Genomic DNA, 10,468 nt, shown 5'->3' with positions numbered 1-10,468 from the left:
TGCTTAATTTGATATTTTTCTACCGAATTTTCCGTTTTGCCATTGTGGGCCCATTTTCCCAAATTCTAGGGTTAGAATTGACCTAAATTGAATGGTACTAATATTATTATCATTCTTCGTGATTTCTAATATAGATTTCGATTATGCTTAGACTACTTTGGTTATGAGGTTTAGCGGAAAGGCAAGGCAAATGAGTGAGTTGTTGGTGTTGCGGTTCGACCATCCAGGTAGGTTATGGCTTACCCTTGGTGAGACTTCGTATAGCGAAACACCTATTTAGATTATATTGTCGGAGACAGCATGTGAACCTTCGGGTATGATGTTGGGATGAATATTGCCTTAGGTTGGGCCCTGTTGTGTATTGGGACTAGCTACCCCGTAGTGTTGTGATTTGATTGTTCTATTGTGTTGGCTTGATGCCATGAGTTGTTGATAGATATTTGATTTTGTTTTATCATCTTGATTACAATATTGTTGGCGTACCCACTATTGGTGCTTGGGATTCGGTTATATTGTTGGCATACCCATTGTTGGTAGTTGTACTTGGATATATTGTTGGCGTACCCATTGCTGGTACTTGTGTTATTGAACATGATTATTGTTGTTGATACATACATTGCACACACTCTCATTTTCATGATACACTGTTGAGATACTGATGATACTTGATGAAACACTTTGATGAGATGGGCTTGATTTTACTTGAGTGACGTGAGATGGCCGATGTTAGTTCCGGAATCGTTGATTGAGTGAGTGCATGGACTCCGCGGGTCCCCAGAGTGGTGTCGGTGAGAACCTCCGTGGGCAAAGATCCGGGGTCCTGTCTGTCTGTTGGGCATAGATCCGGGACTGGTGGCACTTAGACTTCACGAGTCACACTGGGTTATGCTACCGAGATGTCGATATTTCCGTCCAGAGTACACGTGTACACAACATTTGCATGGCATTGCATTGCATTCATACACTATTGCATTGCATTCATACACTATTGCATTGCATTGCATTATGGCTTGATTTTGAGATGTTTGGGTGTTGTACTTGTGATGTTGGATTTAGACTTGATATACTCAGACCTGACACAATTGGGGTTAGCAGTTTTACTTAGGCGATGGCGTATATTTGGATTCGATTACATTGACGGCCGCTTTCTCCTCCGCCACCACTTTTTTTGTCTCCTTTCCCTTTGCTCCGCCTTATCCTCCACCTTCGTAACCTCACTTTTTCACCTTCACCTTCTACAGAATATCCAACAAGTTCGATAAATTGTTGCAACAAGTTCGATAATTATTGAAATAGATCGACAAATACTGAGTTGCTGCAACAAATATCGATAGTTTTTGCAACAAATTCTGAAGTTGTTGCAACAACTTTCAGTAATTGTTGCAACAACTTCTAAAATTATTGGATTTTCTGCTGATTGTTTTAATAGCTTGATTTTTTTCTTTTCCAATTTTCTCCACAAAATCCTTACTAGCAAAGCAAAACAGTCCATAAAATATGAAAAAAAGAAGAAGAGGAGAACAAGAAGAATATGCCATGAAAAATATGAAGATGACGACGAACAAGAAGAAAAAGAAGCAAAAGAAGAGAAGAAGAAGAAGAAGAAGAAGAAGAAGAAGAAGAAGAAGAAGAAATGGCAGAGTGAAAGAAGAAGAGAAAGAAGAAAGGAGAAGAAGGACAAAAAGAAGAAAGGAGAAGAAGGACAAAAAGAAGAAAGAAGAAGAAGGAAAAAAGATATGAAAAAATAAAAAGGAGAGGAAGAATTTAAATTTTGAAATTGAAAAGTAGGAGGAAAATCTTTTTAAAAATTTCGAAATTCTAATCTTACCCCCAAGTTCTTAATTGTTATAGTTAGGACTATTTTTCATTTAATCTCAGTTGACCAAGTGAAAGTCACCATTTCTAATTTCAAGACTTGGAAGAGTATCTTTAGTTAAATTTTCTCTAGATACTTGATATAGGAAACGATTCAAGCAAGTATCAATCACGACCGCATAATAATTAAAGTGTTAAAATAATAAAGCAAGCAAGAAGAATATTGTAGGTAAAGAGAGGAGAGAGGGGAATTCTTTATTTCTCTTGAGGGATATTTTTACAATGAAGGAGAACCTCTATATTTATAGGGGAAAACTAACTTGATCCCAACGTCACTAACCCTAATTTTTCTCCTAAAGATAGACATTCACAATAAATAATATTTATAACACTCCCCCTTGGATGTTTATTTGATAGATAGTGTGCCTCATTAAAATCTTACAAGAAAAAACCCAGTGGGAAGAAATTCTCGTGAAGTAAAAAGAGTACACATTTCTAATAATACACATTTTGGCTGCCTCATTAAAAACCTTACCTGGAAAACCCAATTGAGACAAAACCTTGGTTAAGGAAAAAAGAGTACATCGTGTATTAACTCCCCCCTGATGAGAACATCAATCCAAAATTTGAATTTACGCATTCCAATATTGTGCACCATCTTCTCGAGAGTTGTAGTTGGTAGAGACTTGGTGAATAAATCAACCATATTATCACTTGAATCAATCTGTCGCACGTTGATATCACCATTCTTTTGAAGATCATGTGTGAAGAACAAACTTTGGTGAAACATGTCTTGTCCTTTTATGAATCCTCTCTTTAGTTGGGCTATATATGATGTTACATCTTCAGTCTTTGGATAGAGTTTCATCAGCATATATTGTTGAAATCACTCCAAGTGCACTCCTGACTTGCTTTATAACAAATGTTATCTTTATATGATTTGACTGTCATGTAGAACAACATCGTATGACCGTAATCCCTCATAGTCATAGAAAAATATATAAATGCGTCAATTGCATAAAGGTATGGCACTTCAGGATCAAAGAATTCTGCAAGTTTCTCATTTCAACTTCTTTCAGCAGATAATAAATTGCTTGTGGAAACTCTTCAAGAGTTCAAATAATATTCAAGTAATCAATTTACAATCATAATGACATAAGGATAGTAGAGTCATGTGTACCCTGAGTCAATGAATAATCTTTATGATAAAATCGCATTTATCTTGTTTGATTTAATCCATATAAGAATTATGAATAAATTTTTAGAACATGTATATGCTTCAGGCATTTAAAATTCTTCAAGAATTTTCATATAAATTTTGTCAAGTGACAATATCCATTAATATTGAAATGAGTGACAATTTCTGTTGTCTGGACTGCAGGTCCAATAAGCTTGAAGCTTATCATGATGCGTCATTTCACTTGGTAATAATGTCTATGTTAGCATGCTTTATAAACATAAAATTCAGATCCTCACAATCTTTTACAGTATTACGCTATATTGTATCAAAGATATTGTCGACGATATATCATTTGTATCAGTTCGCAATGTGACATAACTTATTGAGATCTCATCACTTTCATTATTTTAGGTACCTAAACCTCTCATGATGTTTCATGAAGTGTTATGTCGAAGGCTCTTCAAGAGCACATTGCCTTCTTGGTCATTTGCTCCTCTCCCTTTTTAAGGATTATTCTATTTGGAACCGATTGATCTACCATGCTTCATGCATGTTGTATACTTTGTCCTTCAGGGACATTAATATTAATAGGAGCATTTTGCAACTGAAATATAAAACTAGCTTTGGGTCAGCAAATGCTTTGAGCATTTAACTTGAATTACTTTTCGAATGAGGATCATACTAATGATAATTTATAGCATATTTCTTAGTTGCTTATTCTCTCCCTCTTATGTTAGAAAAACTAACATATTTCTCATCTTCTTTGGAAAATTCATCTTTGTGCATCATGGTAGATTAATTAATCAAATACCACACATAAAAAATTATTAGATGGAAATATCTAGTTCCTAGCCCCGAACCAACTGAGAGGGGAGAATTTATCATAATTTATTGGTCTGAAGCATACAAGTGATGTTGTATACAATATATCATATCTCAGACCAACATATGAAGGTTTTTTCTCATAAGCAATGATTTAGCTATTTATCGGAGGCATACAACGCCGAACCATCTTTGATATAAACCAACATTAACAAGATGAATTATCTTGATTACATAATCTGAAAATTGTGCTCTCAACTCAATTATTTTGAGCAAATAACTTTGCATATGTCAAACTACAGGTTGACAATAAACACACATGTGACCGTCTGATCGATGCATCTATTTAAGACACCACATAACAGGTAAACGTGTCCATTTTCACCTTTTATATTTTTTTAGAATTTAGGGAATGCAATCCCAACATTAACCAGTATAATCAACTTATTATGAGAACAAACAACAAAATTAAATTCTTGAAGAATCTTCTAGTTATTTAATATATATCAAATACTCAATCTGCACATCATATTTGAATCAGGATGGCCAAACCGCTCATGTCGACTAAAATTATTTATACTAGTAAACTTCAAGTTTACCATGCCATGTGCTATTTGTTTTAGTAAAATTCTGATTTACTATGACATGATTTTTTTTGTACCAATAAACTTCTAGTTTACCATGACATGATTTCATCATGCTTGTATTTGTGTAGTATAATTTGGAGAATAAAGAGGGTAACTATTCACTGACATATTTCTTACCCAATATGGTTTTGAAGATATTTAATACTCAAATCTTTTATAGCTTCAATATGATAGTGTCACGACCCAACCCCGTGGGCCGCGACCAGTGCCCGAGCTGGACACCTATACGTACCCGATACCCAAACTAACATATTAACAGAATAATAATATAATAAAAATATTAGTGGACGCCACAGAATTTAGCAGAAAAGCAGACTTGGCACACATAGGCCGATAAGGCCATCATAAAGCAAAGTATCCCAAACATATGTACAGAACCCACACAGATGTATCCACAGACCTCTACAGAACATATCATAATCATAAGACGGGACAGGGCCCCGTCATACCCTGAACAAAGTACATATCCAGATATCAGTGACAGACTATACCAAAAGATGGGCTCTGAAGAAGAGAGCGCCCCAAAATAGCAGAAACGGTATCCTAAACAGATGGATCAGCGAACCTGTCGTCTGTACCTGCGCGGCATGAAAACGCAGCCCCCGAAGAAAGGGGGTCAGTACGAAATATGTACTGAATATGTAAAGCGGAATCACAGAAATCAAATCATAATGGTTACAGAAAATGAGTACATAATCCGGAGTGTCAAATGCATATTTCCAAAACAGACAGAATGTGTACAGAAACATATGTCATATCATATCCGGCCCCTGCCACGGGACTCGGCAGACAGAACGTGGTCACCCTTCCGACACTGGTGCCACAATACAGAGGAATCAGAAAAAGGGGTGTGGCCCCGTATCATAAAATGTCATATCAGAATGGCCATAACAGATCAGATCAGAATAGGCGGACATGGCACATCATACTCCACAGACCCATGTACGCGTATACCCGCCCCCTCACATCGGGGCACGGCGAACAATGCAGAGAATTACGCTTGACAACATATCCTGGCCCGGGCTCAGTGTGGGAAACATTGGGACATCCACGAATGGAGTAGTGAGAGACTAATGCAATTTAAAAATATCATAAATGTTTTCAAAGACTCAATGAAGCGTATCAAAGCCAAACAAATCCAATGGCGTCGGACGGAATCATAATAAATGTATCTCGGATATCATAATAAATTACAGAAACATAACCTTCCTGAAGTCATTCCGAGTGTCAAAATAATTTATAATATTTAATAGAATATTTAAAACAATATTCGTTAAGCGATTAGTAGGGTAATCAAAACATTTCTTTCAAAACTCGCTTGAAAAGGAAGCTTTAGCACATTAAGGGCAAAACCGGAAATAGTGGGCCCTCCTCGGGACAAATAAGGCGGCGGGCTCAAATCATGCCCTCTAAGCTTATGGTATCACCTAAAAAGGTTATACAGACATTCTATGACTTTCCGAGTAATTTAGAGCAAAATTGCATAATTTCAGAAAAAGCGTATCAAAATGGTTCAATTCTACTGAAGGAAAAACTGAAATTTTCTCTTGCGGATTCCGAGGGCCAAGAGGTCCTTCGAGGCCCAGATCCGACCCTAACACACTAAGGGCATGCCAAGGGAAGAATAGGGGTTGCTTTACATACCTTTCACGCTCCTTAAGCCTTTCCAAACTCACTTCCCGTTTCGTCGAAAAACTGCAATTGGTCAAGTTTACCAATTGTGAGTTATTAATGCCATTATTTCAACTTTAAGCATATTTGGCTACCGAAATTTCGGCAGCACTTCCCCTATACATATGGCACCCCGAGAATTCAACTCGGCTAGAAATCATCAACAACAACCCAAACGACAACATTAACATCAACGAAGAACATTAAGAACACAAATATCCTTCAACTAGACATTTTTCTCACAAGTTGACATAACCTTCATTTCAACCCAAACTTTCAACTAATATCAATAATTTCATATTCATCAACAATCAAGATCATCACCATATAGTTCTAGAAACATTTCATATCGTTTTCCTCAAGTTATACACTCGATATATATAATATACAATTTTCCGCCAAAGTCATAACTTATGCAAAACATCAAATCTTTGGCATACAACTTCATAACATGTTTCCAACTTCCAAATTCATCAATGATCATCACAACTAACAACCAAACAACTTCATTTCCTTAATGTCGGAAAATCATACTAAAACGACATAAGTTTCTACATTCCAATTCAATACAAACTTATATCATTCTAACTTCATTTACATTACAAACATCACAACAACACTCTAACACATTAAACAAACTTAATCCATTCCATTCCATACCACTCCATACCACACGGCCAAATGCTATTTTCATCAATTCATCCAATTTTATTCAACTTTCATTCTCAATATGAATTCCACCATACTTACTACTAGAATACAACATAATTTCAATTCTTCATTAGCATATAATGCATGCATATACACGGCCATACATATATACTACATACCCACTTTGCAAACTTCCATTTTTCCATACAATCAACACATTTCTATATACTACAACACAATCAAAACTTCATAACACAATAAAAAGGTAGAAATTCTTACCTTTTCTTCAAGTCTTCTTCACTTGGAGGTATGATTACTTTGGTGATTCTAATGCTCCCCACTCCAATCCAACTACACCAAGTTACAAAGGAACCTTGACTTAGTAGGGAATCAACAAGAAATAAATTTTTGGAGCAATATTTTTGGTGGCTATTTTTGCCCCTCAAACCCGAAACCCTCTCCTTTTTCTTTCTTATTTTTGCTTTGTTTGTTCTTGCCTTCTAATGTCTTGAATCTTCTTATGTATATAATATGAAGACTTGGTCACATGACCAAGCACATGACCAAGTAAAATGGGCTTGGATCAAGGCCTTGGTGGCCGACCAAGCTCCCCATTTTGGGCCTCAATTCTATTACAATTTTTGAGCCCAATAACTTATGAATCATATTTTGTAATTCCCGAAACTAATTTCCAAAATTCTAAAATTGCCCTAAGCCTTGTCCCACACTTTCATGACTCTATTCTTTCATGCATAACTCCTATGATCAACAAAATATCAAATTTGACCTTATATCTCAAAAATCCAATATGTGACAAGTTTTTCCAAACGTGTGAAAACACGGGATATAACATCCTCCCCCCCCTTTAGAACATTCGTCCTCGAATGTAAAATTAATCTTATAGGGTTGGAAAATACTTTGGGGGTGTTTCTGATTATAGACAACACATAGGACATACGATTGGTATTGAAATGAATTTAAGCAGTGATTTAAGGTTACCTGTGGACATAGGGAACAATTGAGGATATTTCTTCTTCATTTCCTCTTCGGCCTCCCACGTCATTTCCTCCCTATTATCGTTCCGCCACAGTACCTTAACAGAGGCTACATCTTTATTCCGGAGCCTCCTTACCTGACGATCCAAAATAGATACGGGCTGCTCCTCGTACGATAGTTGCTCTGTCACCTGAATATCATCAGCAGGAAATATTCTGGAAGGGTCACCAATGCATTTGCGGAGCATAGAGACATGAAATACCGGATGTACCGCTTCCAAATCAGATGGCAAATCTAACTCATAGGCGACATTTCCAACTTTCTGAACAATCTGATAGGGCCCAATATAACGTGGACTGAGCTTACCCTTTCTGCCGAACCGCATCACGCCTTTCATAGGCGATACCTTCAAAAATACCCAATCGCCTACCTGAAACTCCAACGGTCGACGCCGTTTATCCGCGTATGACTTCTGTCGACTCTGGGCTGCCAACAGTCGCTCTCGAATAAGTTTCACCTTGTCCACGGCCTGCTGGACCATATCTGGGCCAATCAACTCTGACTCTCCAATATCAAACCAGCCGATCGGCGATCTGCATTTCCTGCCATATAAAGCCTCGTATGGAGCCATCTGGATGCTGGAATAGTAACTGTTATTATATGCAAACTCAATCAACGGCAAGTGATCATCCCAGCTGCCTCTGAAATCAATAACGCAGGCCCGCAACATATCCTCCAGGGTCTGTATAGTGCGCTCGGCCTGTCCGTCGCTCTGAGGATGAAAGGCTGTGCTCAGACTCACCTGAGTCCCTAGACCCTCCTGAAAAGACCTCCAGAAATGCGCCGTAAACTGGGCGCCTCTGTCAGAAATAATAGATAGAGGAACTCCGTGAAGCTTCACAATCTCCTTAATATAGAGCCTGGCATAATCCTCGGCGGAATAAGTAGTCCTGACGGGAAGAAAGTGGGCTGATTTCATCAGCCTATCCACAACGACCCAGATGGAATCATACTTCCGTGGAGTGCGAGGCAAACCTGTAATGAAGTCCATATTAATAACCTCCCACTTCCAAGTCGGGATTTCCATCTCCTGCAACAGTCCACCCGGCTTCTGATGCTCAATCTTGACCTGCTGACAATTAGGGCACTGGGCGACGAACTCTGCAATATCCCGCTTCATACCGTCCCACCAGTATAAGCATCGGAGATCATGATACATCTTTGTAGACCCAGGATGGACCGAATAGCGAGCATAATGTGTCTCGCTCATAACCTGCTGCCGAAGGACTGCAATATCAGGTACACACAACCTGCCTCTGTATAACAAAGTGTCGTCCGGTGAAACTCGAACGGAGTCCTCTCCTTATCATAAGATGTGTCCCTATACCGAGCTAAGACAGGATCTTCGTATTGACGCCTTTTAATATCGTTCCTGATAGATGACTCAGAAACCCCTCGAACAGAAATCTGGGTATCTCCAGAATCGGCCAGGCGAACCCCGAGACTAGCCAACTGCTGAATATCACGGGCTATCTCTCTCCTGTCTGGCTGTAGATTGGCCAAACTGCCCATAGACTTCCGACTGAGCGCATCTGCAAAAACATTAGCCTTACCCGGATGATACAGAATATCCACGACATAATCTTTCAGAAGCTCCAGCCATCTCCGCTGCCGCAAATTAAGCTCTCTCTGCCTGAAAATATACTGGAGACTCTTATGATCAGTATAGATATCCACATGAACGCCATATAAATAGTGTCTCCATATCTTCAGAGCATGAATCACCGCTGCGAGCTCCAGATCGTGGGTAGTATAATTCTTCTCATGCTTTTTGAGCTGCCGGGAAGCATACACTATAACTCTGCCGTGCTGCATCAATACACAGCCTAACCCCATACCAGAAGCGTCACAATAAATAACGTACCCGTCCGGTCCCTCTGGAAGAGTCAGAACTGGGGCTGTAGTCAGCTTCTCCTTCAGCAACTGGAAGCTCCGTTCACAAGCGTCAGACCACTGGAACTTAGCTCCCTTCTGAGTCAGCCTTGTCAAAGGCGCTGAAATCGAAGCAAACTTCTCCACAAACCTCCTGTAATAACCTGCTAGCCCCAGGAAACTGCGTACCTCTGTGGGCGTCGTAGGTCTGGGCCAATTCTTCACGGCCTCAATCTTCTGTGTGTCCACCCGGACACCGTCAACTGCAATAATATGCCCCAAGAAAGCCACTGAAGACAACCAGAATTCACACTTAGAAAATTTGGCATATAATTTCTGATGCCGGAGTACCCCTAATACCGATCTCAAGTGATCTGCGTGCTCTGCCTCCGACCGAGAATAAACCAGGATATCATCAATGAATACAATCACGAACATATCCAAGAATGGCCTGAATACCCGGTTCATTAAATCCATGAATACTGCGGGGGCATTAGTAAGCCCAAAAGACATAACCCTGAACTCATAATGCCCATATCGGGTCCGGAAGGCTGTCTTAGGGATATCGGCCTCTCGTACTCGTACCTGGTGGTAGCCGGATCGAAGATCTATCTTCGAAAAACACTTAGCGCCCTGCAGCTGATCAAACAAATCATCAATCCTGGGGAGGGGGTATTTATTCTTTATAGTTACCTTATTCAGCTGCCGATAGTCAATACACATACGCAGCGACCCGTCCTTCTTACGCACAAAT

Source organism: Lycium barbarum, chromosome 6, assembly GCF_019175385.1.
Source record: "Lycium barbarum isolate Lr01 chromosome 6, ASM1917538v2, whole genome shotgun sequence".
In the NCBI taxonomy this organism is placed as follows: Eukaryota; Viridiplantae; Streptophyta; class Magnoliopsida; order Solanales; family Solanaceae; genus Lycium; species Lycium barbarum.
The sequence above is the reverse complement of the archived record's forward strand: the minus strand, read 5'-3'. Positions refer to the sequence as shown.